The 20,356-nt window shown below is 44.2% G+C and overlaps 1 long non-coding RNA gene across 2 annotated transcripts in view; it reads right to left on the bottom strand.

Annotated features, from left to right (window-relative positions):
- The window catches only part of LOC149868288 (uncharacterized), a 43,407-nt gene that overhangs the window by 22,432 nt on the left and 619 nt on the right, over positions 1-20,356 (bottom strand). For both annotated transcript variants that reach the window (XR_016441214.1, XR_016441213.1), the window contains exon 2: positions 6,185-6,280. This is a non-coding gene — a long non-coding RNA (uncharacterized LOC149868288). The remainder of the gene's footprint in view (positions 1-6,184; positions 6,281-20,356) is intronic.

Genomic DNA, 20,356 nt, shown 5'->3' on the forward strand with positions numbered 1-20,356 from the left:
TGCCGGACCAGAAGTGCCGTGGACCAGCAAACCACGGCTCCCCAGAGCTGGGCGGAGAGGCCGCAGCTCCTGCAGTGCCCGGCATGGAGTGGTGGGTATCCTTACCTGTCTGCTAGTCAGATTCTGGCTGTGATTGCTGGGCCGAGGTTTGCCAGGCTGTGGCATAAAAGCTTTGGGAATTCCTGATCTATACTGTAGAACAGGGTGAGGTGCTTTTGTCAACCATTAAAAATAGAGGACCTTCACACACTGCCCTCCCTGCAATGACTTTTGATGTTTCTAGTTGACAGACTCAGCAGATGTCTCTTTTGCCCAGGAAAGAGGACATCCCTGACAAAAAGCTCCGTTTCCTGCTGCTGCTTTTCCACTAGTAGCCCTGGCACAGGCTCCATCAGCACTAGCTCTGAAGTGGACATCCCTTCAGAAGACCAAATCAAATACTGACTAACACATGCATCAAATATAAGAGCACCTCAAAGCAACAATACACTGCTCATGTAAAGAAGGGAGGTGTGGTGGGGTGTCAGAACAAGTCCTCAATCTCAAGTTCAAGATTGCAAGGTGCCAACAGCAAAAGAAGTCCAAAAAGTTATGGTACAAGTACCAAGTATATCTTGGTACCAATCTGGACGCTAAAGCATGTGCATTTCCCAAGATTTTGTGCATCTGCTTTCTCTCTTCCTTTTATGACTACTATTAACAATATCATTGGATCTGCATCAATGACACCGGCATTTCCAGAGAAATGATTCTACAGTTCTTGGGCTGCTGCTAATCCCCTGCTTTCTTGCAGTAAGCTATCATTCAAGAGAAAGGAAGGGTACCTCCAAAGGGTATCTTAGAAGTATCCAGTTATGGGATCTGATGCAGGACTGGCCATGAAGGGGTCACAGGCAATCTTGTGATGGCAGATTACTGATGCTGACTAATTTGCTGGAGGGCCACCATTTTGCAGGTTTCAAAATGAAACCTAATGATTCACCACAAAGAGGAGATCTAAACTGACATTGATAGGAAGAGCCCCTTTCTGAGAGCTGGAGGAATCTCAATGCAAAGTGTCAGAACAAGCACAGGAGATGCTCCAGCTTCCCTCCTTACCTAAGTGCAAAACAATTTTGTCTTTCAAGACAAGGATTTATAGCAAAGATTCTGGGCTGCTTGTTCCTGCTCAAACTCTCATTCACTTAAGTCAGTGCAGTCCAGTGCAGTTGTTTTCTATCTTCTGTCCGTCAAGAGTGTAGACATTGGTGAATGGCCACATGCATGCATACCCACTGGTCTCAGATATACTCTGACATGGGCCCACAACATCACTTTTCTAAAGTTTAACAAACCCCTCTTTGACTCCCTCGGAATTCTTCATCTCCTGCTTTGCCTTTTTAAAACTGACTGATGCCAACTGCTTCAGCCAAAAGTTAATGAGCTTCAGCACTCACACAGGAAGCCTGTACATCTAATTCAACAAGAGCAAAGTGGTTCTGACACCAAAGTGGAGCCTGTTTCTCTTATGCCTGTTAATACTTTACCTTTTTTTTCTCCCTAAAAACCACATTTTGCACATTAATATCCATTATATGTATTGTATGTCCTACCATTTTGTTCTGACAGGATTAAATCTATAAATTTAGTCTGGTGGCTGGCTGTTTAAAGACTAATCTATTTCATCCCAGAGTTTCTTAGAGTGGCTAATTTAGAACATCATACTGCATTACAGTTTGACTAATGTGCTTGCTCCATGGACTATTCAAGGTTTTGTTTCTGTAGGTCCCAAGCAAAATCTTCAGTCTGTTTTTCAAATGTGCTGTTATCCAATATGGGCAAGAAAGTAAGTCTGTGCGAAGCAGCAAGTATTTGCTTCAGATTCTGATTCAGATTCGGTTGATTCAGAGGGACAGTGATTTGATTCTGTGATTCAAATCACTCCTGATTTGATTTGGCCGATTTGGATTTGGAGTTTTGGTGCCGATTTGGCCATAGACTATAATGGGGAATCACTAAAATACCAACAAGTTTTATCATTTTTTTGCAGGTTTGGATAAATACATCAGGGATGGTAGCCCCTTCTGAGGTATGCAGCCTGCCAAGTTTCAAAATATTGGGTACAGGGGTTTCTGTGAAAGTGCAGTTCAAACTGTTGAAAGCAAAACTTGTATCACTTGTGTGTTAAGGCAGGGAGTGATGAATGCAGTAGGGATGGTAGCCCCTTGTGCAGGCATGAAGCCTGCCAGGTTTCAGGCAGACTGGTGCAGGGGTTTCTGTGAAAGTGCACCTCAAGTTTCTGAAAGCAAAAAGCAGTAGGTGCCAAGTGAGGAGGGTGGCACTCACACTGCCTGCACATACAGCTTGAGGTACCCCAGCAATGTGAGGTTCACCTTGCTGCTCCATGAAACCAGGATCCAAGGAGGTGCGGTGGGGTGTCATAACATCACCAGCAATGCTGAACACCCTCTCGCATGGAACACTGGTTGATGGACACTTGTTCCCAGGCAACCATGGCCAAATCCTGCCACACCTGGCTGTGGGTTGACCAATAGGCCAAGGGGTCACAGTGCAGTGGCTCCACGTTCTCAGCAAGATAGGTAGCCACCGAGGCCTCTGTGCTACCTGCCTGGTGGTGGGGTCTGGTGCCTCTAGACACCAACATTGAAGCCATGCCCTCAGCCCACATTGGCAGTGGCTGTGGTGGGGGAGATTGGCTCATAGTTGGAGTGCTGGCATAGGAATGTGAATTACCCCTGTTCCACTTCTCCCCGCCTCCTGCCCTTCTGCCTCCCTGACTGTTCACCAGCACCTCCATCCAGTGATCAAGGGTTTTGCTGCTGCAGATGCTCCCCTTCACCCTCGGGTCACACATGCCCGCCACCATGTGGACCATATTGGACTGCAGTGGATCTGGCCATTTTTTGATGCCATCCTTCAGCTGCTTCACCAGTGCCTGCACCTTTGGTGAAAGTGGCTTTGCTCCAGCCAGGAACATCAATCCCCTGGAACTTCTCCATTTCGTTCTTAAGCTTCTTCACTTTCGGGATCACCTGGCTAAGGATGGCATCACCAGCACTGAGACTCTTGGCCTCGAGGAACGGCTTGAGGACCACCAAGCTCTGAGAGGATGGTATTTTACTCCATTTTGTTAAGTGGACCACTGATCCCAATCTCCCCGACCAAGGCCATCGCCTGGATGGCCTTCTATTGCTTGACCAGCCTTTCCAGATATGTGGAGTTCCACCGAGTCTCCACATCCTGCATGATTTTGTGCTGCAGGATGCTCAGCTCTGCCTGTGTGTCCCGCAGCATCTTGCTCTCCTTGATGCTCCAGTGGAAGTAGCCCTTCCTGCATTTCAAAATGAGCTGGCTGGTAGTCATGGCACCATCACCAGGAGCCCTGTCCCCCTCCAAGACATCCCTGACTACAAGGCGGAACTTGTGTGCCACACAGCAGATGCCAAAAAAGTTGGCATCACAAACCGCCTTGACCATATTGGCCCTGTTATTGGTGACCATGAACCTGTGGGTGAGCTTGCCCTGCCCAGCAAGCCTCTCCTTTACCATGCGGTTCATAGCCACCATGGTCTCCCTTGCTGTGGGACCCATCCATTACCTCTGAAGGAAAGCCCACCAACACCCTGACTGATCACACCAGTTTCCTGTGAGGGAGAGGTAGGCAATGATCTCCACCCTGGCTGCTCCAGATGTCCGAGGTGAAGTGCAAGGCTACCTGTGGACCTGCCTTCTGCAGCTTCTCCCTCAAGTACTCCCTGCATGCCTCATAGAGGGAGGGTACCACCATCCTGCTAAAGGTGGTGCGTGTGGGCACTCGGTAGGATGGGACCACAAGCGCCATAAGCCACCTGAACCCTGGACACTCAACAAAGGAGAAGAGCTGGCTGTCCAGAGTAAGTATCTCGCCAATGCTCTGGGTATCCTCGCTCGCGTTCAGAATGCGCCCTGCTTTGTCTCTGCCTTTTCCCCCACTAGTCCAAGGTGGCCTGCCTCTCTTTCTTGGGGACAGGGTCTTTGGAGCAAAAGGGGGGCATGCTTGGGCATGCTTCCACTGCTGCAAGGCTGAGGAACAAGGGCCAAGGGGGTGATGCCTCCTGAGATGCAGCAGCATCACTATCGTGGCAAAGTGTTTCATGTCCTTACCCCAGCTGATTTGCCTTTGGCAGTGCTGGCAGGTAGCATACCTGGGATCATCTGCCACCTCAAAATGATCCCACACTACACTACTCACCTGCTTCTGGGTTGAGGGTATGGATCCTGCCTTATCCCCCTTCTCACCAGGCAGAGTCAGAACAACAGGAGGAGCTGAGCCACCTGCCCCCACAACTCCTTTGAAGTGCCTTTTAGAGAAGGAGACCTGCCTCTAGGGGAACTTTGAGGAGTGTGGAGCGCAAACACAGATTCCCCCGCCTTCCCTGCAATTTCCTTCACTATGACCCTCAGCTCCTCTTCCAGATCCAGCTCCTCCTCTGACACTGGAAGGGTCACACTGGTAACTGAAATTGGGATTGAAAATGTCATGCTGCTGGTTAGGGGTGGTGGTGCAGGTGCAGGCATTACTACCACCTCCTTGCTCCCACTAGCAGCAGAAGACTCATGGCTTCCAGGATTAAGGGTGGATCTATGTTTGGGGAGGGGGAACTTGCAGCTGTCCCTCTGCTCCCTCTCCCTCTCCTGCCAGAAGACCTGGCACCTGCCTTTCATAATGTTTGGTGTGCTGCAAAATGTGTGTGTGTAATATATTTTGTACTTTCCTGCACAGGTGATGACAGTGTCAGGGAAAACAGACTTCATTTTGTTGGGGGGAAAGAATCAAGACAGACTAACAAGAACAAATAAGAGGATTTGGGGAGAAGAGTAAGTTGAAAGGAATGGATAGGGATAACAAGAGGGATTGTAGGCAAGGGTAAGTAGGAAAGGATTGGATACAATTTACAAGAAGAGAGACTAGCTAGCAAGAGACTAAGCCTTTCAGATGCTGCTGCTTCAAGAGAGAGAGCTCACAAAAGGCACAGATCACTTCAGACACAGCTTTATATGTTGTTTCTCTGTCCCTCCCCCAGATCACTGTGATTGGAAGGAAAATCAGCAAAAGCTCAGTCACTGGCCAGCTCTGATGTCAAAGCAATTCCCCCCCACAAGCCTTTTCCCCTTCCCCCTTCTCAGTTTCCGTTTGCTGCAAGCCTTCCGAATCGACTCAGAGGCTTCCAATTCAATTTGGACCTTTTAATCGGTTTCCCGATTCGATTTGGAGATTTGACCACCAAATTGCTGAATCAAATCAGCTACCAAAGCCTCACACAGCCCTAAAAGAAAGCTATGTGGTACAGTCTGTTCAGCAGGTTCATGAAACATTATGGCTTCATTGCTGGAGATAATTGCTAGATTTGCTGTGAAATCTGAGACTGTAGTACTCCAGACTGTTGTAATGATATTCCTCATTCCTTTGCTGAAGAGGATACTGTTTGCCAGTCACTTACAGTGAAATCTACATGCAGGTTACTTACCCTATAGCAGTTGTGGTGCTTCTAGGTGATGATGGCAAGTACTGTGGATCCCGATGTCAGCATGCATAAGCCTTGTTCTCAAGTTTTGAATTCTGTTTGATAGCTGGAGCCATGGATGAGTACTGTCTTCCTCATGCTCTTGTGTGGGGGCATAAAAGGAAGAGCACTGGAACTTTGGTTCCCTGCCTCAGTTCTATTGTAATTCAAAACTGTGTTCAGCTAGTTTTCATCATGATGCTGTTTTTGAATTTTCTGTTGCTCAGATATATAAATAACTGAGGAATGAAGGAGTGAGATCCTGTGCATATCACTTTGGATATCAGATGTCTAATGAAAAATAAAAGTTGAAGGAATAAAGTATATAATGTAAAAACAGCATGTTTTTGCAGGCTACTACACTGAGTAAATCAGTGAAGAACATAAAAGTAAATACTCTTTTAGTAAATATAACAATCTTGCAACCTCTCAGAATAAGATCCTACAAGGATGCCAGAAATCTAGTATTTCATCCTGCAGGTGTCTAGCAAGATGATGAGCCAAAATTATGGGTCTCAGTCTAATTGTATGCTCTTCTAATTGCATGGTCTCTAGCACGTAAGCTGGATGGTACAACATGAATAAGATAGCCTTGCAGATTTCTCTAATTTTGGAACAATTCTATATCCAGTTATACATACCAAGTCACTATTTTCATACACGGATGTTATACTTCGATCATCAAAGACTGGCTCAGTGTAGTTAATGACGCACATTTGTTGTGAGAAAGAAGAACCCTGTGAAAACAGAAGCATGTGCTCACATAGACTGTGTTTTACATGTCTCGGTAAGCGTACAGACAACCTTAACTATACTTTTTATAAATGCTTCACTTCATAACCTTTATATTTTTACAGATTTTATAAAGTAGTTTTCACATGAATTTGTCATACCTGAACCTGTTGCAGAATATCCAGTTATTCTGATTAGCTCCTTTTTGTTATGTAGGTTGAAGCATATTTACATATAAAACATTAAAAATAAGGTTTTCAGAAAGGATCCATAAATTATTTGAAGGGTTGTATTCTAAGCAGTGTTTAAACTCTATACAAGAGCTCGGTTTAGCCAAAATTATTTAAATCATGCTCAATGGAGAACTTCACACTGCAAAAAGATTCAGGATCAAGCTGCTTTTAAAAGGCTGGTACTTCTACTGCATCTGTAAATCAGGTGATAATGATGGGGCTGGAGATCCCTGCCTCATACAGCTGAATGACATGTAGTGAACTAGGATGTGCTAATCCAAGCCCTTGTCTTATATGCTATGTAGTTTTAATGTCTCTCTGCACTGTTCAGCCTATCCACTGAGGACTTGAATGCACTCTAAAATAGATGTAAACTGTAGTTGCTTGCATTTCACAACACAATAATTGAAAGTAGGTTTATCATTGGTTTGCTGCACATCACTATATACTGCAAAATTGTAAAAGCCTGTAATAATACAGGTTTCCACAAATATAACTATTATGTGGTAACTAAAGGCTTCATGAATAACAGGTGTTGCAATACTTCAGTTAGACACTATCTAAAGGAGTAGTTTTTTTCACCTAGAAACAGTTACAGTTGTGTGGGTATTGTGGGACAGTGCTCTTTTTGTGTCCATCTATATTTGCATGTACACATCATTTTCCAAGACTTCCCTTATTCCTATATAACCTTTGTTAGTAACTATTTCTATGCTTTTCAGGATGGCACGTTTTATCTTCTAAGTCTGCTGGTAATCACTGCATTGAGCAGCTGTAATCAAAACAGTTTGTCACACATCTTCAGGATATGTGTACCTCTGAAAATGGGATTTATTTCAAGTATACTTAATCTCTCCCATCTGGATATGAGGGGCCAAATTCAGTTCCTGCAGCATTGGGCACAACTCCTGTTGCAGTCAATTTAATTATGCTAAGGATGAATTTGGCCCAAAAAACAAATTATCAAAGAGCACTTTTTACAGTCCTTTAAAAGTTAAATTATCACTGTGCCATTAACCCTGCCTCCCCCCTCACCCCACCCCAAAAAAAGTGCATATATAATGGAAGTATGCTAAACAGCATACTTAAAGTCTAGTGTTTAGATTTTATATAAATGATCCCTGTGTCTTTATTTAAGAAGTTATTTGGACAAATGCCATTTTTAAGATCCATTTGAAAATAACATCTGAACTTCAGTTTGTGTCATCCCACTGATTATTTTTTTAGATAAAAAAAAAAAAATAATATTTGTACTTAAGCAATATTTTGCATCTTGGAGTCATCCCTATACTGTTTTCACGGTTGCATACTGTCATTTTTTTGGACTGGAAGAATCTAGATTTGATTGCAGGTGAGGACAGTGGGTTTCCACTCATTGGTTCCACTTCCAGCATGGCCCTGAGGCCCTCCAGTTTGCCATGAATTTCTGACAGAGCACAGGGTGCAAATGCAAATGGGGGACCCCCATATGGAAGGTCCCAGCCCTCTGCACTCATAGGTATGCACAGGGAAATCCCCTGCAGAAGATTCAAATATTTGAACATGTGTTTATATTAAATAAATATTTGACATGGAGTTTCTAGTTCTGGAAAGTCTGCAAGTCTGGGATGATTTCTTAAACACTGGAAAAACTCTGCAATACTGTATTCTGTACCCTGGAACAGATGTTAGTGAACAATCCACATGTGCAGCAAGAATTCAAAAGCTTGAATCTGAACTTTTCAGGGAAGTGTATGAAAGATGGAAGTTTAAAGATACTTGACTTAGTATCAAAAGATAAAAAGATCAAAACATATGTTTTATCAAAACATAGAAAGATACTTTTTATGTTAAGGGGACAGGTTTTCAGCAGCTAGCTTCTTTTTTTGTATTCCCAAATTACGGCTACATGAAAATTTAATTTGCAATAGTTCTGTACAGAATTGTATCTGATTTGTGGGTGCAAATCTGAAAACAAAGTGAGTCTGTAAGGTACACTCCATTTTCAAATGTACTTTTAGTTGGGGGGGAAAAAAAAAGTACCACCATTTCAACCAAAGGAGTCTTTTGCTCGCTAGGATAATGAGATCTGCACATTCAACTGTAGAAAGGGCAAACAGTTTCAGGAGGAAGGAGCAACTCCTGGTGATGTCTGCTCACAGCTCTTTCCCTTCATCTTTCTCATCTATCTGCCTCCATAGTAAGGCAAGCTTGCTCAAATGATCAATACCTAGCACATCATGATGCCATTGGGGACGATTCAGTGCTCAAGTCTCCCAGGTACTGATGTCAGTATTTCACATCTTCAGCTTGACCTTCAGCTTTGCCAATCTCTAAAGCAGTAATCATGAGTAAGATGGAAGTATAGGACCTGTTTGCTTGAGCCATAACACCACATTCATTCTTCTGCCCTTCCAACTGATATGGAGGATTTTTCAAAGACATTGCTTATAGGAGCATTCAGGTATTTCTGATATGTTGTCCAGGTTTCACACCCATATAGCTGGCTAGGGATGGCAATGGTTTGATAGATGAGAAGTCTGGTTTGGGTTCTGATGTTAGGATCATTGAATATATGATTTTGGTGACCTCCAAAGGCAGCACTGGCAGATATTATTTGGTGTCAAATATTGTCATCTATACTGACCTTTTTGAGAAAGTGACCACCCAGGGGAAATGGCCAACATCCTCCAAGGATTGACCTCTTAACTGTAATGTGTGGGGGGAGCACCTGGTTGGTTTATGGTAGGTTGGTAAAGTATCTTCTTGGACTTGTACTCTTTAATGACTTTATAAATGATCTGGACCCTGGCATCAGAAGCAGACTGGCTAAATTCACTGATGACACCAAACTTTGGAGAAGAATATCCACACTTGAGGATAGGCTGGCAATCCAGGCTCTAGCCACGTGTCTGGAAGGGCATGGAGGGGGAGGCATGTGCCCCCGGATCTGCCCTGAGCACAGGCCACTCTGCCCCGACTGGATCCAGGGTCACACGTGTCTCCCCCTCAACCCCCCATGCCCTCCCAGGCAAGCAGCAGGAGCTGCCAGACAAGCTACAGCTTCTCCTGCGGCCACCCAGCTCAGCTCTGGCCCTGCCTGCCTCATCCTGGTGGGAGCAGCCAAGGAAGCAGCTGGACAAGCTGCAGCTTCTCCTGCAGCCGTCCGGCACACCCCCAGCACTGCCTGCCTCACCCTGGCAGGGGCAACCAAGAAAACAGCTCGAGAAGCCACAGCTTCTCCCACTGCCCATAGCCCTTGCTCCCAGAGCCCAGTGCAGCCCTCGCTGGGCAGCACTTGCTCCAGCACCTGTCCCGGCCCCAGCCCCTCCCTCACCACAGGTGCCCTGATCTGCCCCCACATGGCCCTTCCCTTTCCTCTCCCCTTCCACTGACAGACCTGTATCCATTATCGTAAAGTTGAAAACCAAGTCAGAATTTCGAAACCTGGAGTTGCAACTGTGGTTCATTGTAACTCAAACAGTTGTAAGTTGAGAACTGCCTGTGTCCTTAAGAGGGAATATGAGCAGGATGTGGCTCCATCTTGTACAGAGCTTTTACAAATGGATTTAAATGCCTCACCTTGTACTAAGTTTGGATCATGTCTTGGCTGATGCAGCGGTAGCGGAGATGAGATGAAGGAAAACTAGCAGGCAGGCAGGTAATAACTGTTTCCTTGAGGTAACTAATTTAAGTTCATAACTCTAGGTCTTCATTTAGTCCTTGCAAGCAGTGAACAGTGCCTTTGCTTCCTTTTAATCTTCCCTTTATATCCCTGCCCCCATCTGTCCCACAATTATTTTACAGAAAGTGAGTGATCCTGCCTTTTAGATGCAAATCTCTTACAGTGCCTTTTTCATGTTCAGATCAGAAAGCTAGACATGAGCTGCAACATAGGACTCCGTGGAAGCTTTATTTGTTACAGAAATCAGCAGCATTCTACTTTTAAGGTATTAAACCAGTGTCCAAGGAGTCCCCCATGATGCTTATGCTAAACTAGTTCAGTTTGTTTTTAGATGAAATATTAAATGCTGCTTTTAAGGTGGGGCAGAAAACACCTTTCAATATACAACACCACAGTGGTTGTGTGTAACCAGCTTGGGGCTATGGAAAGGAACACTTGGAAAGAAAGGGGTGGGAAAAGTCAGTTCAAATGAAATGCTCCTGAGCAAGTTTTTGGAACATGATCTCATCAGAAACACCCTGTTCTGTCAAAGCAACACACAGAAGACATCCTGGATGCCCCACTCAAAACATGGGCAGTTGATTAACATCATAGTGCGTGCCTGGGACTGTCATAACATCCATATTACCAAAGCTATGACCAGCACAGGTGACTGCTGGACTGACTGATCTTTGTTTGATATTTTCCATTATGTCCACTTGTATCTCCCCAAAACAGCGTAAGCAAAAGAAGCACCCAAGGAGGAGGTTCAATGTCTACTGCTTGAAAGACCCTACTAAAAATTATTGTCTCCAGCAATATCTTAGTACCTTCAAACTCCCTGATGATCTTGACACCACTGGTCACTAGGAAAGCCCGAAGAAAGGCATCCATGGGGCACGTGAAGAATCTGTAGGGTTCTCCACAAAGAAACACCATGACTGGTTCAATGAAAATTACAAGGAACTTCAAGCTGTCATTGACAGACAAACGAGAGCCTTCAAAGCTTGGCACAAGGACAACAACTGCAAACAAAAGCAAGACACTTATTGCCACATGAAAGCTGAGATTGAAGAGAAAAATTCAGAAATGAAACACCAAGTGGGAGGATAAAGTGAAAGAGATTAAAAGTTTCCTGACAGCCATGATGTGTAATTTCTTCAGCACAACAAAAGCTATCTGTAGGTTAGGTACACATGGAGCTGTCCCTCTGAAGTCTAAAAATGGAACAGCACTCTTTAAATACAGCTCCACCATCAAGGGACAGTGAAAAGAACACTTTCAAGAGCTGAGAGTCTAACACCGTAAGTAATACCAATTAAGTATTTCACAATACCCCATTAAGGACTATCTTGCAGATTTACCAACCTATCAAGAGACCTTGAAAGCCACTGAGCAGATGAAAAACAACAAAGCATCTGGTCCTGATGGAATACCAGCTGAAAAGTATAAGCATGGTGCAAAAAAGCTCTCTTACCACTTACATGCTGTTATTCTGAAAATCTAGAAACATGAACAGATTCCCAGTGATTTGAGAGACTCCAGAATCTTCCAGGATCCAAGAAAAGAGAGAGATCAGATCACAGCACTTACCATGATATTGCACTCCAGTCCCTAGCTGGTAAGATCCCTACCTGCATTCTCTTCAATAGACTCACTCCCTTCGCCAAGAAGATTTTTCTCAAGTCCCATTGTCGCTTGAGACCAGGGATGGGCAATTCTTTCGGGCATAGGGCCGCTTACTGAGTTTTGGCAAGCCATCAAGGGCCACATGACAGGCAGCCGGGGCAGATATATATTGATTTTCTAAGTTTGGGGGGACCCCATGGGCCTGGCAGGCTGCATCTGGTCCATGGGCTGCATTTTGCCAATGCCTGCTTTAGACCATTCAGAAGTACAAAAGACACAATTTTTGTTTCTAGACAGTTGCAAAAGTGCAGCAAGTAACACCAAGAACTATACATGGCCTTCATTGACCTAAGACCTTTGATGAAGTCACCACTCAGGTTTCTTCACAACATGACAGCAACTAATCTAAGCAGTGGTTCAGAAATGGACCCCTTCATCATTAGAACTGGAGTCAAGCAAGGATGCACGATTTCACCAACTAATTTTTCTACCTGTATCACAGCTATTCAACATCTCATTGCTGACAGACTTCCATCTTGAGCCAGCATCTACTATTGCATGGATGGGAAGCTTTTTAACATCAACCTGTTACATCCCAAATCCAAGAAAACCAACTGCCATTACTAATCTTCAGTATACACTGCCAATGGAGTCAATGTCATGTGTGCCCACTCAATTAAAGAATTCCAGGTCACCTTAGACTGCATCTGTGAAGCATATAAAATCCTTGGACTCACTGTCAACTTCACAAAAAACAAGATTTTCCCAGATTTCAGACATTAGGGCTGGACGGGACCTCATAAGATGGTCGGGTCCAGCCTCCTGCCAAGGGGGCAGAAAGTCAACTAGGGTCAACCACCTTGCATTTCTCCATATTCAATGCCATCAGGTTTTCATCCTCCCACCTTGCAAACCTATTCTGAAGGAATTCTGGAAGGTCTTCAACATTTACCATGCAGTTAAGAACATTGGTGAGGCATGGAATGAAGTCAAACAATCAAATTTGAATGATATTTGGAGCAAATTGTGTCCTAAGTTTGTGTCTGAGTTCCAAGGCTTTACAGACACTGTTGAAGTGGTGACCAAAATGTTGTTGAAATGGGCAAAGAACTCAACCTAGATGTTGCACCAGACGATATTAATGAGTTGCTGGCATCACATTGTGAAGAATTAACCAATGAAGACCTTATTGAATGGGAACAGCAAGAAGTGGCAGAGAAAGAAGATGCACCCACTGTGGAAGAGACTCCTTGTAAAGTCTTGACAACAAAAGTGTTGGCTGAGGCATTTCAACATTTGGAAGCTGCCATGTCCCTGTTGAGGAATATGATCCCGACATTGAACGCAGTGCATCAGTGAATATGGGCATATCCAACATGGACAGCTGCTACAGAGAAATTTACAAGCAAAAGAAGAGAACTTCTGTCCAAACTTCCTTGGACACTTTCTTTAAGAAAGCAGACAGGAATCCAGGAAGACATGCAGCCAAGACTCCTGAGAAGACTCCAGCCAAGAACCCTTCAAAAAGTCCAACCAAGAGCCCTTCAAAAAATCCAGCAAAGTCACCTCAAAGAAGTCCTTCCAAAGAAATATGATTGCTATTTACAATATACATAAATAAATACATATAGACAAGTAGTATATCTACATTAATTTATTTTATATAATTGATTGAGTACTGTACAAAACTCGGTGTTATTTTGGATGAAAATAGGGTATCGGGCCTTGGTTCAGGAACCAATCCCCATTTATAATATTGTTTCCTATGGGAAAAGTGGTTCTGAGTTACCATGTTTTAACTTAAGACACAGTCTTCCAGAACCAATTGTGTCATAAGTCCGAGGATGAACAATAGTGATAAAATGAACAAAAGTGATCAAATGAAATGATAAAATGAACAAAGGAACAAAAGTGATAGAAGACAGACCGCAAGATCCTATATGTGGAAGTTCTCAAGCTCGATGAGCAGCTGCTCAATACCAAATCCCTTACTATCTTTTTGGAGAGAAAAAGCAAGGGCAAAGAAAAAGCATGTCTCATGCCAACATCTGAAGTACTGTTAATAGTATCAAAGACAAGTAAAAGAATTGGTACAAACACCTATTTTTTTCCATCACCAAAATTAAAAACCCAAACTTAGCTGGAATGTTAAATGGAGAACTAGTGCACACAGCTGGTGATCACTTGTAGTCTTCATTGAGGAAGTAGGGTGCTGCACAGTGAATTCAGTGGAGTTTTTAAACTGTAGTTGTGTCATTTCCTAGGTATGCAGATCAAGAACCAAACCTGTAGCTTACAAATGTATAATCACTGGAGCCAAACTCAAGACTGAGAGGATGAAGAGCTATTCTACCAAGCCAAAGGTGGGAAGCTCTTTTTTTTTTCCTGAAGCCATTTCATTTATCTATTTGATATATCAGCTAGTCAGACAGCTTGCTGCTAGGAGTTTGTCTTGGATAATCATAGTGACAGAGGGAGATATATTTACCAAAGTGCTTGCAACTTTTCACACGTTGACATCACCTACAAATGTCAGAAATGCTTGCTGTATCATTAATGAAAGCACTGACTCCCCATAAGACCCTACCTGATTCCTCATGTCATCCCAGTTTCCAAAAATTAACTGAAAAATCCTAATCAGAAGTTATCAACCAGTTGACATCCACATTATATTCATTTCATAATAGATCCCATTCACCTAGTTTGTTTTATGAAAATGTCAAGCAAACAGTGTAAAAAACCAAATTAAAAAAAAAAACATTTGGATTTAGAACAGCATTTTACATTATGGACTTGGCATTCAGTGACTGACTGAGTAGCTTTTATAGAAGCATCACTTTGATTGTCTCCCAAATACTGGTTTATTGTCTTGGGACCATCTGGTTTAAGAGAGTGGATTTCCCAGCCCATTACCAGGACATGTGAGAAGACTGGACTGTGGAGAGAAAAAGAGAGAGAAGACATGGAATCTACCTTGCCTGCAACACTGTTCACACCTTAGACTTGTCAGAGGTGAGAGATCTAACTAATCTTGTTGGGGAGGAGGGGAAAGTTCAGGTCTGTTTTGTTATTTTTGCAAAAATCTGTGGCTCTTCTGGTGTTTTTTGAATAAGAGTTACTGAGTTAAGAAACATTGTTGCTTGAGCCTCCCTCCCTCCCCCACTGCTGTCTATTTCTCTGGCCATAGACATCAATGAGAGGGGCAGGTCCCATATGTTGCTATCCCTCCCTGTGCCCAGCAAGAACAGTTGTGGAATCTGCTTCAAGATCCTGGTGGAAAGACACTGTACATATTGAATGTCAGTTTGTGGTGCCTGTTTTCTCACCACCCATCCTGACATGACCTGGAAGGTAGTGTTTAGTGGCCACCTGGCCTGGTGTACTCTGTAAAAGCTACCCATGACCAAAAGAAGTGGGGACGTCTAGTGGTGGCTGCCGCACTGGACTCTGGGCACAGACACCTTTGTCCACCAGGTAGCCCCAATGGTATCGGCAACCAGCCCTTTCTGGGAAGAGGAAGTAAAGAAGACTCTTCCGTGACTTTCTGATTTGCACTCCAACTGCAGCCACTCTTTGCTGCCCTCAGCACTTTCTTTGGCACACTGGACTTGAACTTCTTTGAGACTATGTATAGTTTCTCTATCCTGTACCAGTCAGCCAAAGGGAGCATGATCTCCCTGGGCAGGCCAAGATGGCAACCCTGAAAAGCCATAGAAACCAGCTCCCAGGATGCTCTCCAACTCTTCTGTTTCTTTGTCTTGACATGTCACATTTGAGTTTCAACACTTCATCTTGCAAGAAAATGTGAGCCAGTTTGTCACACAGCGCCATTGAGGGGGTACTCTACAAGGTGGAAGATGGAAATCTAGTCCTAAAAGTGTAACCCCATGAAAGTCATAGGAGGGAGAGGGTTTCAATCCCTGGTGATATGAAGGTTTTCATTACTGACAAGTTTTTCATTCTTGACCCCTGCATGCTTTTGCACTTTCACCTTTTTGTTTTTAATATTTTTAAAGGTTTAAGAAGTCAAAATTCTCTCTCTCCCTCCCCCCACCCCACTTACAAAAGGAAAGTCGGATATTAAGCAATTGTTTACAAAGTCACTGGTGGACTTAATGAACTACTGTAATTCAATTCTTAGAATGGTAGATTCCCTTTTCAAATATCATATTTATAATCTCTATTAGTAGACTATTCATATATCTTTGACTTGCTTCACTAGCCAAACATATAATGTAAATCAAAGCTGCAGGCGATAACTTGATTTGCTGATTCTAGACTTTCCTCATTGAGGGAATTATTGCATATACTTCTTTGGCAATTGTCTTCCGCGATTGTCTTATCTGTGGGTCTGACAAGGCCAATCTGGGATTGACACACTGCTGCAACTTGGGCACGTTTCCACACAGGGTGGGTGGCTCTTTATTATGGACTTGGTCCGTGAGTTGCACTATTTCTGCTGCTCCTGCTTTTCTTTCTCCTGTTGTCATCATAAGCTTTTAAAGTACTGAGATCCTTCCTCCATTTGGGGCAGTTTTTGGTGACAGTCTCTCCCAAGCTGATGTCAACGTTTCATTTTTTTCCAAGTTGGCCTCAAGGATGTCCTTGAAGTGCCTTCCCTGCCCTCTTCTGGAGCGTATGCTTTGACTGCGCTAGGAGCAAGCACTTGCTTTGGGAGCCTAAAGTCAGACATCCGGATGACGCAGCCAGCTCAGCAAAGTTGATGTTGGACGATCATTGCCTTGATGCTCATGGTGTTTACTTGTGAGAGAATGCTAAATATCTATCTTCCCACTGGACTCAACACATAAGAAAAGATGGTTGGTCTACTGAAAAGGGTTAATTTCAATCTAACTGTGACTTGAAGGTTATTAAGGCACTGTCACATTCAGTGTCCAGTTCCTGGCAGCCAGAGGACATGCTTCTTCCCATAAGCTAGATTGATAGTTCTGGGATCAAGTGTAGGCATGATTCAGAATCAAAGGACTGTTTTTATAGGGTAAAGTTCTAATTAGTAAAACTAAAACTGGGATAATGATGCTCATACATACAGACAGTTTGAGCTACAGATTGTTGAATTGCTCCTTATGCATCTCTATAACGTGTAAAAAGAAAAACTGTTTCCATGGGTGACTTCAGATGGGGCTTATTTGCTGGACCTCTCTCAAGTAGCCAAAAAAACATTTCCTTGCAGTTTTTGAAAATAGGTGATGATTTCTTAACACAGTATTAGATTTTATTCTGATGGAAAAGTTAATGGCTTACCTAAAATTCATGGTTTAATCAGATAAATCATTATCTAGTTGCATTTACCTTATGCAAATAGACACTAAACTGTAATAAATATATATTACTTAATGAATCATAGAATCATGAGTCGGAAGGGACCTAGACAGATCGTCGAGTCCGACTCCTCACCACGGGCAGGAATGAGCACTGGGGGTGGGAGGGGTCATGAGACCCCAGCTAGGTGCCTATCCAGTCTCCTCTTAAAGATTTCCAGGGAAGGTGAGAGCACCACCTCTCTGGGAAGCCTATTCCAGGCTCTGGCCACCCTTACAGTGAAGTAGTTCTTCCTAAATGCATTCTTGACTCTATTGAACGTAAATTTAGAGTGGGAAATGCTAATGAAAACTGATATTATTCAAGGATATTTGTCTGAATTCTTGAAATGCCACAAAAATAGGCTGGACAAGAAACCATTCTTCTAGAGAGATGGAAGTGATAACAAATTAATACATGTAAAGAATGGGAGGGAAAGGGAAATAAATGGCTACAGATATAGAATATATGTTAACACATGTAAGCAGCTAATAATGCAAGCAAAAGAAATAAGTTAAAGGTCAATGATTAATAGAGGCAAAGGTAGTAATTTTTTTTACCAATATATAAGGAGTAAGTCCTCAATCCAGACATAGATCCATTGCTAGAGTAAAAGTAGTGATATAGAAATGTTCAGTGGATATTTGGTTGTAAACTTAGAATGAAGTATATTGTGATATGGATGAAATAGAAAGTTTACTGGTTCTAAGAAAAGTAGGTGCAGCTTCACATCTTTGAAAGTTAAATGCTTTCAAATGTTTTTGATAGGTCTAGCCAACTAACCCCCAAGAATTTAAAACAGAGGCAGGCAAAATACGGCCCACAGGCCAGATCTGGCCCACCAGACAGTTTCATCTGGCCTATAGGAAGTTGCCTACTAATACACCATATCCAGCCCGGCCTGGGCTGCCACGGCTGTGCTTGCATGGGGATGAACCCCACTCACTGCTGCGGGAGCAGTGCACTCTGTGCTCCCACCATTGCCTGCAGGATGGCTCTGCCCCCAGACCCCTAGGTAGGGAAGCAGCAGCAGCGGGGGGAAAGGGCGGGAGTGGTGGTGGGCAGGTGGGTGTGGGGGAAAAGGCAGCGGTGGCAGGTGGGCAGGCAGATGCGCAGTGGTGATGGGACGGGAGGGAGTGGTGGTGGTGGCATGTGGGGAGGAGAGGCAATGGTGATGGTGGTGGGGGGTAAGTGGGTGGGAGAGTGGCAGCAGCAGGAAAGCAGGAAGTAGTAGCGGCAGCAAGCGGGTGGGGGGAGTGTCAGCAGTGACAGGTGGGCAGGGGGAGAGTGGCAGTGGTGGCATGTGGTGAACTGGAGGCAGTGACAGCAGTGGCAGTGGGTGGGCAGTGCAGAGGTGGTGGGTTGGCAGGACAGAGTGGCAGCAGAGGTGGGGGTGGTGAGTGAGCAGGGCAGGGGTTTGGCAGAGGTGGCAGTGGCAGATGGGTAAGGGGCAGTAGTGGTGGAGAAGATGGGCAGGAGGAGTGGCAGTGGTGGAAGCAGCAGCAAGTGGGTATGCAGGAGAGAAAGTGAAGTGGAAGGGGAAGGGCAGCAGTGGTGGTGGGGGAGTGGAAGTGGTAGTGGTGGTGAGTGGGAGCAAAGCAACAGCTGGGTGGGAGCACAGGTCCTCCACTGGTGGACTGGGGTCGGGGCTGGTGGGGACTCAGGAGTGTGGAGCGTGGCATCCATTTGGCTCACCTGCTGCCTTAGCCAAGCCCCATGACCTGCACCACCAGCTTCATCATGCATGTTGCCACCACCTAGGGTCTGGGGTGGGAGCGTGGGAAGCTGTGTGCTATGGGGCTGTGTGTGGCTGGCCCCAATAAGCTACCACCACATGCAGCTCCAGGGACTGGCCACGCCAGGGACTCTGAAGACTGTGCGTGCACGCACGCGCGCGCGCGCGCACACACACACACACACACTCACCTTAGCCCTGTACAATATACAAGAGTAAGACTGTATTTGAGCTATTATGCAGTTGCCTCTAGATACACTATGCAAACACACATAAATCCGGACAACAAGATTTTAAAAATAAAATTAAAATAAGTTATAGAAGATGGTTGATTTTTTTTTTAGTATATTATTTGGGGGGGTTTCCAGGACAGCTCTGAACTATTAATTTTAATTTTTAATAGTATTTGAAAACTAAGGAAACTGCAAAGGACCAGAGGACAAAGTAGCTAATATCCTTGTACAAAAAAAAGTCTGGTCAGTTAAAAGAAGGGAAATGCAATTTCAAACACTTGTGTTTGAAATTGTTAAAACTGGTACAAGGTGGTAACCCAGTTATGGAGTTCACACTTCAGGAAGGATGTGGAAATACTAGAGAGAGAGTTCAAAAGAGGGTAAAAAAAAACTGATCCAGGGGTTGTAAAATAAATCTTCTAATGTGATCTTTAGGAGTTCATTGAGGTGAAGGTTGGGAAGTTACTTGATCACTAGGCTTATGTATGCAAAGGCCAGTTATTTCGCAGAGTTTTTCAAGCTGGCTAATATTGGCATAAGTTATTCAATATTGAAATAAGGTGTGGTTTTCTAGCTGAGTGATAATTCAATATTGCAGTCTCCTTATCAAGGAATTTATGGGCTTGCTTTGGTTCAGTCTTTAAAATGGCATTAGGTATACCTTTTAATGTGTGAATACAGGGTATCAGACTAGATCAGAAGTAGGTAACCCCCAGCCTGGGTGTCAGAGGCAAAAGCATTTTACTTGGGACAGATGGCGGGGAAGGGGCCAGGGCTGCGCTGTCACAGCAAGGATCGAGCCCTTCATGGTTCCTCTGTTGTCTGCCCCTGGCATGCCCACGTCTTACACATTGAAGTTGCAGGTGGTTTTGGCACTCTACCCCCAAAAAGTTGCCAGCCCAGGGCTAGATGGTCTTGCTGGGCCTTGTTTCAGAGATGTTTGGGTCAGAGGGGATCTATTAGATCATCAAATCCAACCCCCTGCCCTCGTCAGGAATGAGCTCTCAGGTCAGATGTCTGTCCAATCTTTCCTCGCTTTACATTGTTGGGTTCCTCTATTGCTTTCTACTTGCAGCTCTGCATTTAGAAAATGATTTGTAATCACAGCTGTTATTCAGAACTTCAGCCCAATGCTGGACCTGGGCAAATACACGATCAGCTCCATCAGCTAGGAGAGACTAAAGAGGCTAGGCCCACTGAGTGTAGAACAGGGATGCTTGAGGGGAAATGCAATAAGGGTTTCCAAGATACTGAATGGCGAAGAGAAAGTAAATAGGGATTTAGTA

This window comes from Crocodylus siamensis, chromosome 3 (genome assembly GCF_052110815.1).
Source record: "Crocodylus siamensis isolate JL-2025a chromosome 3, ASM5211081v1, whole genome shotgun sequence".
Classification (NCBI taxonomy): Eukaryota; Metazoa; Chordata; order Crocodylia; family Crocodylidae; genus Crocodylus; species Crocodylus siamensis.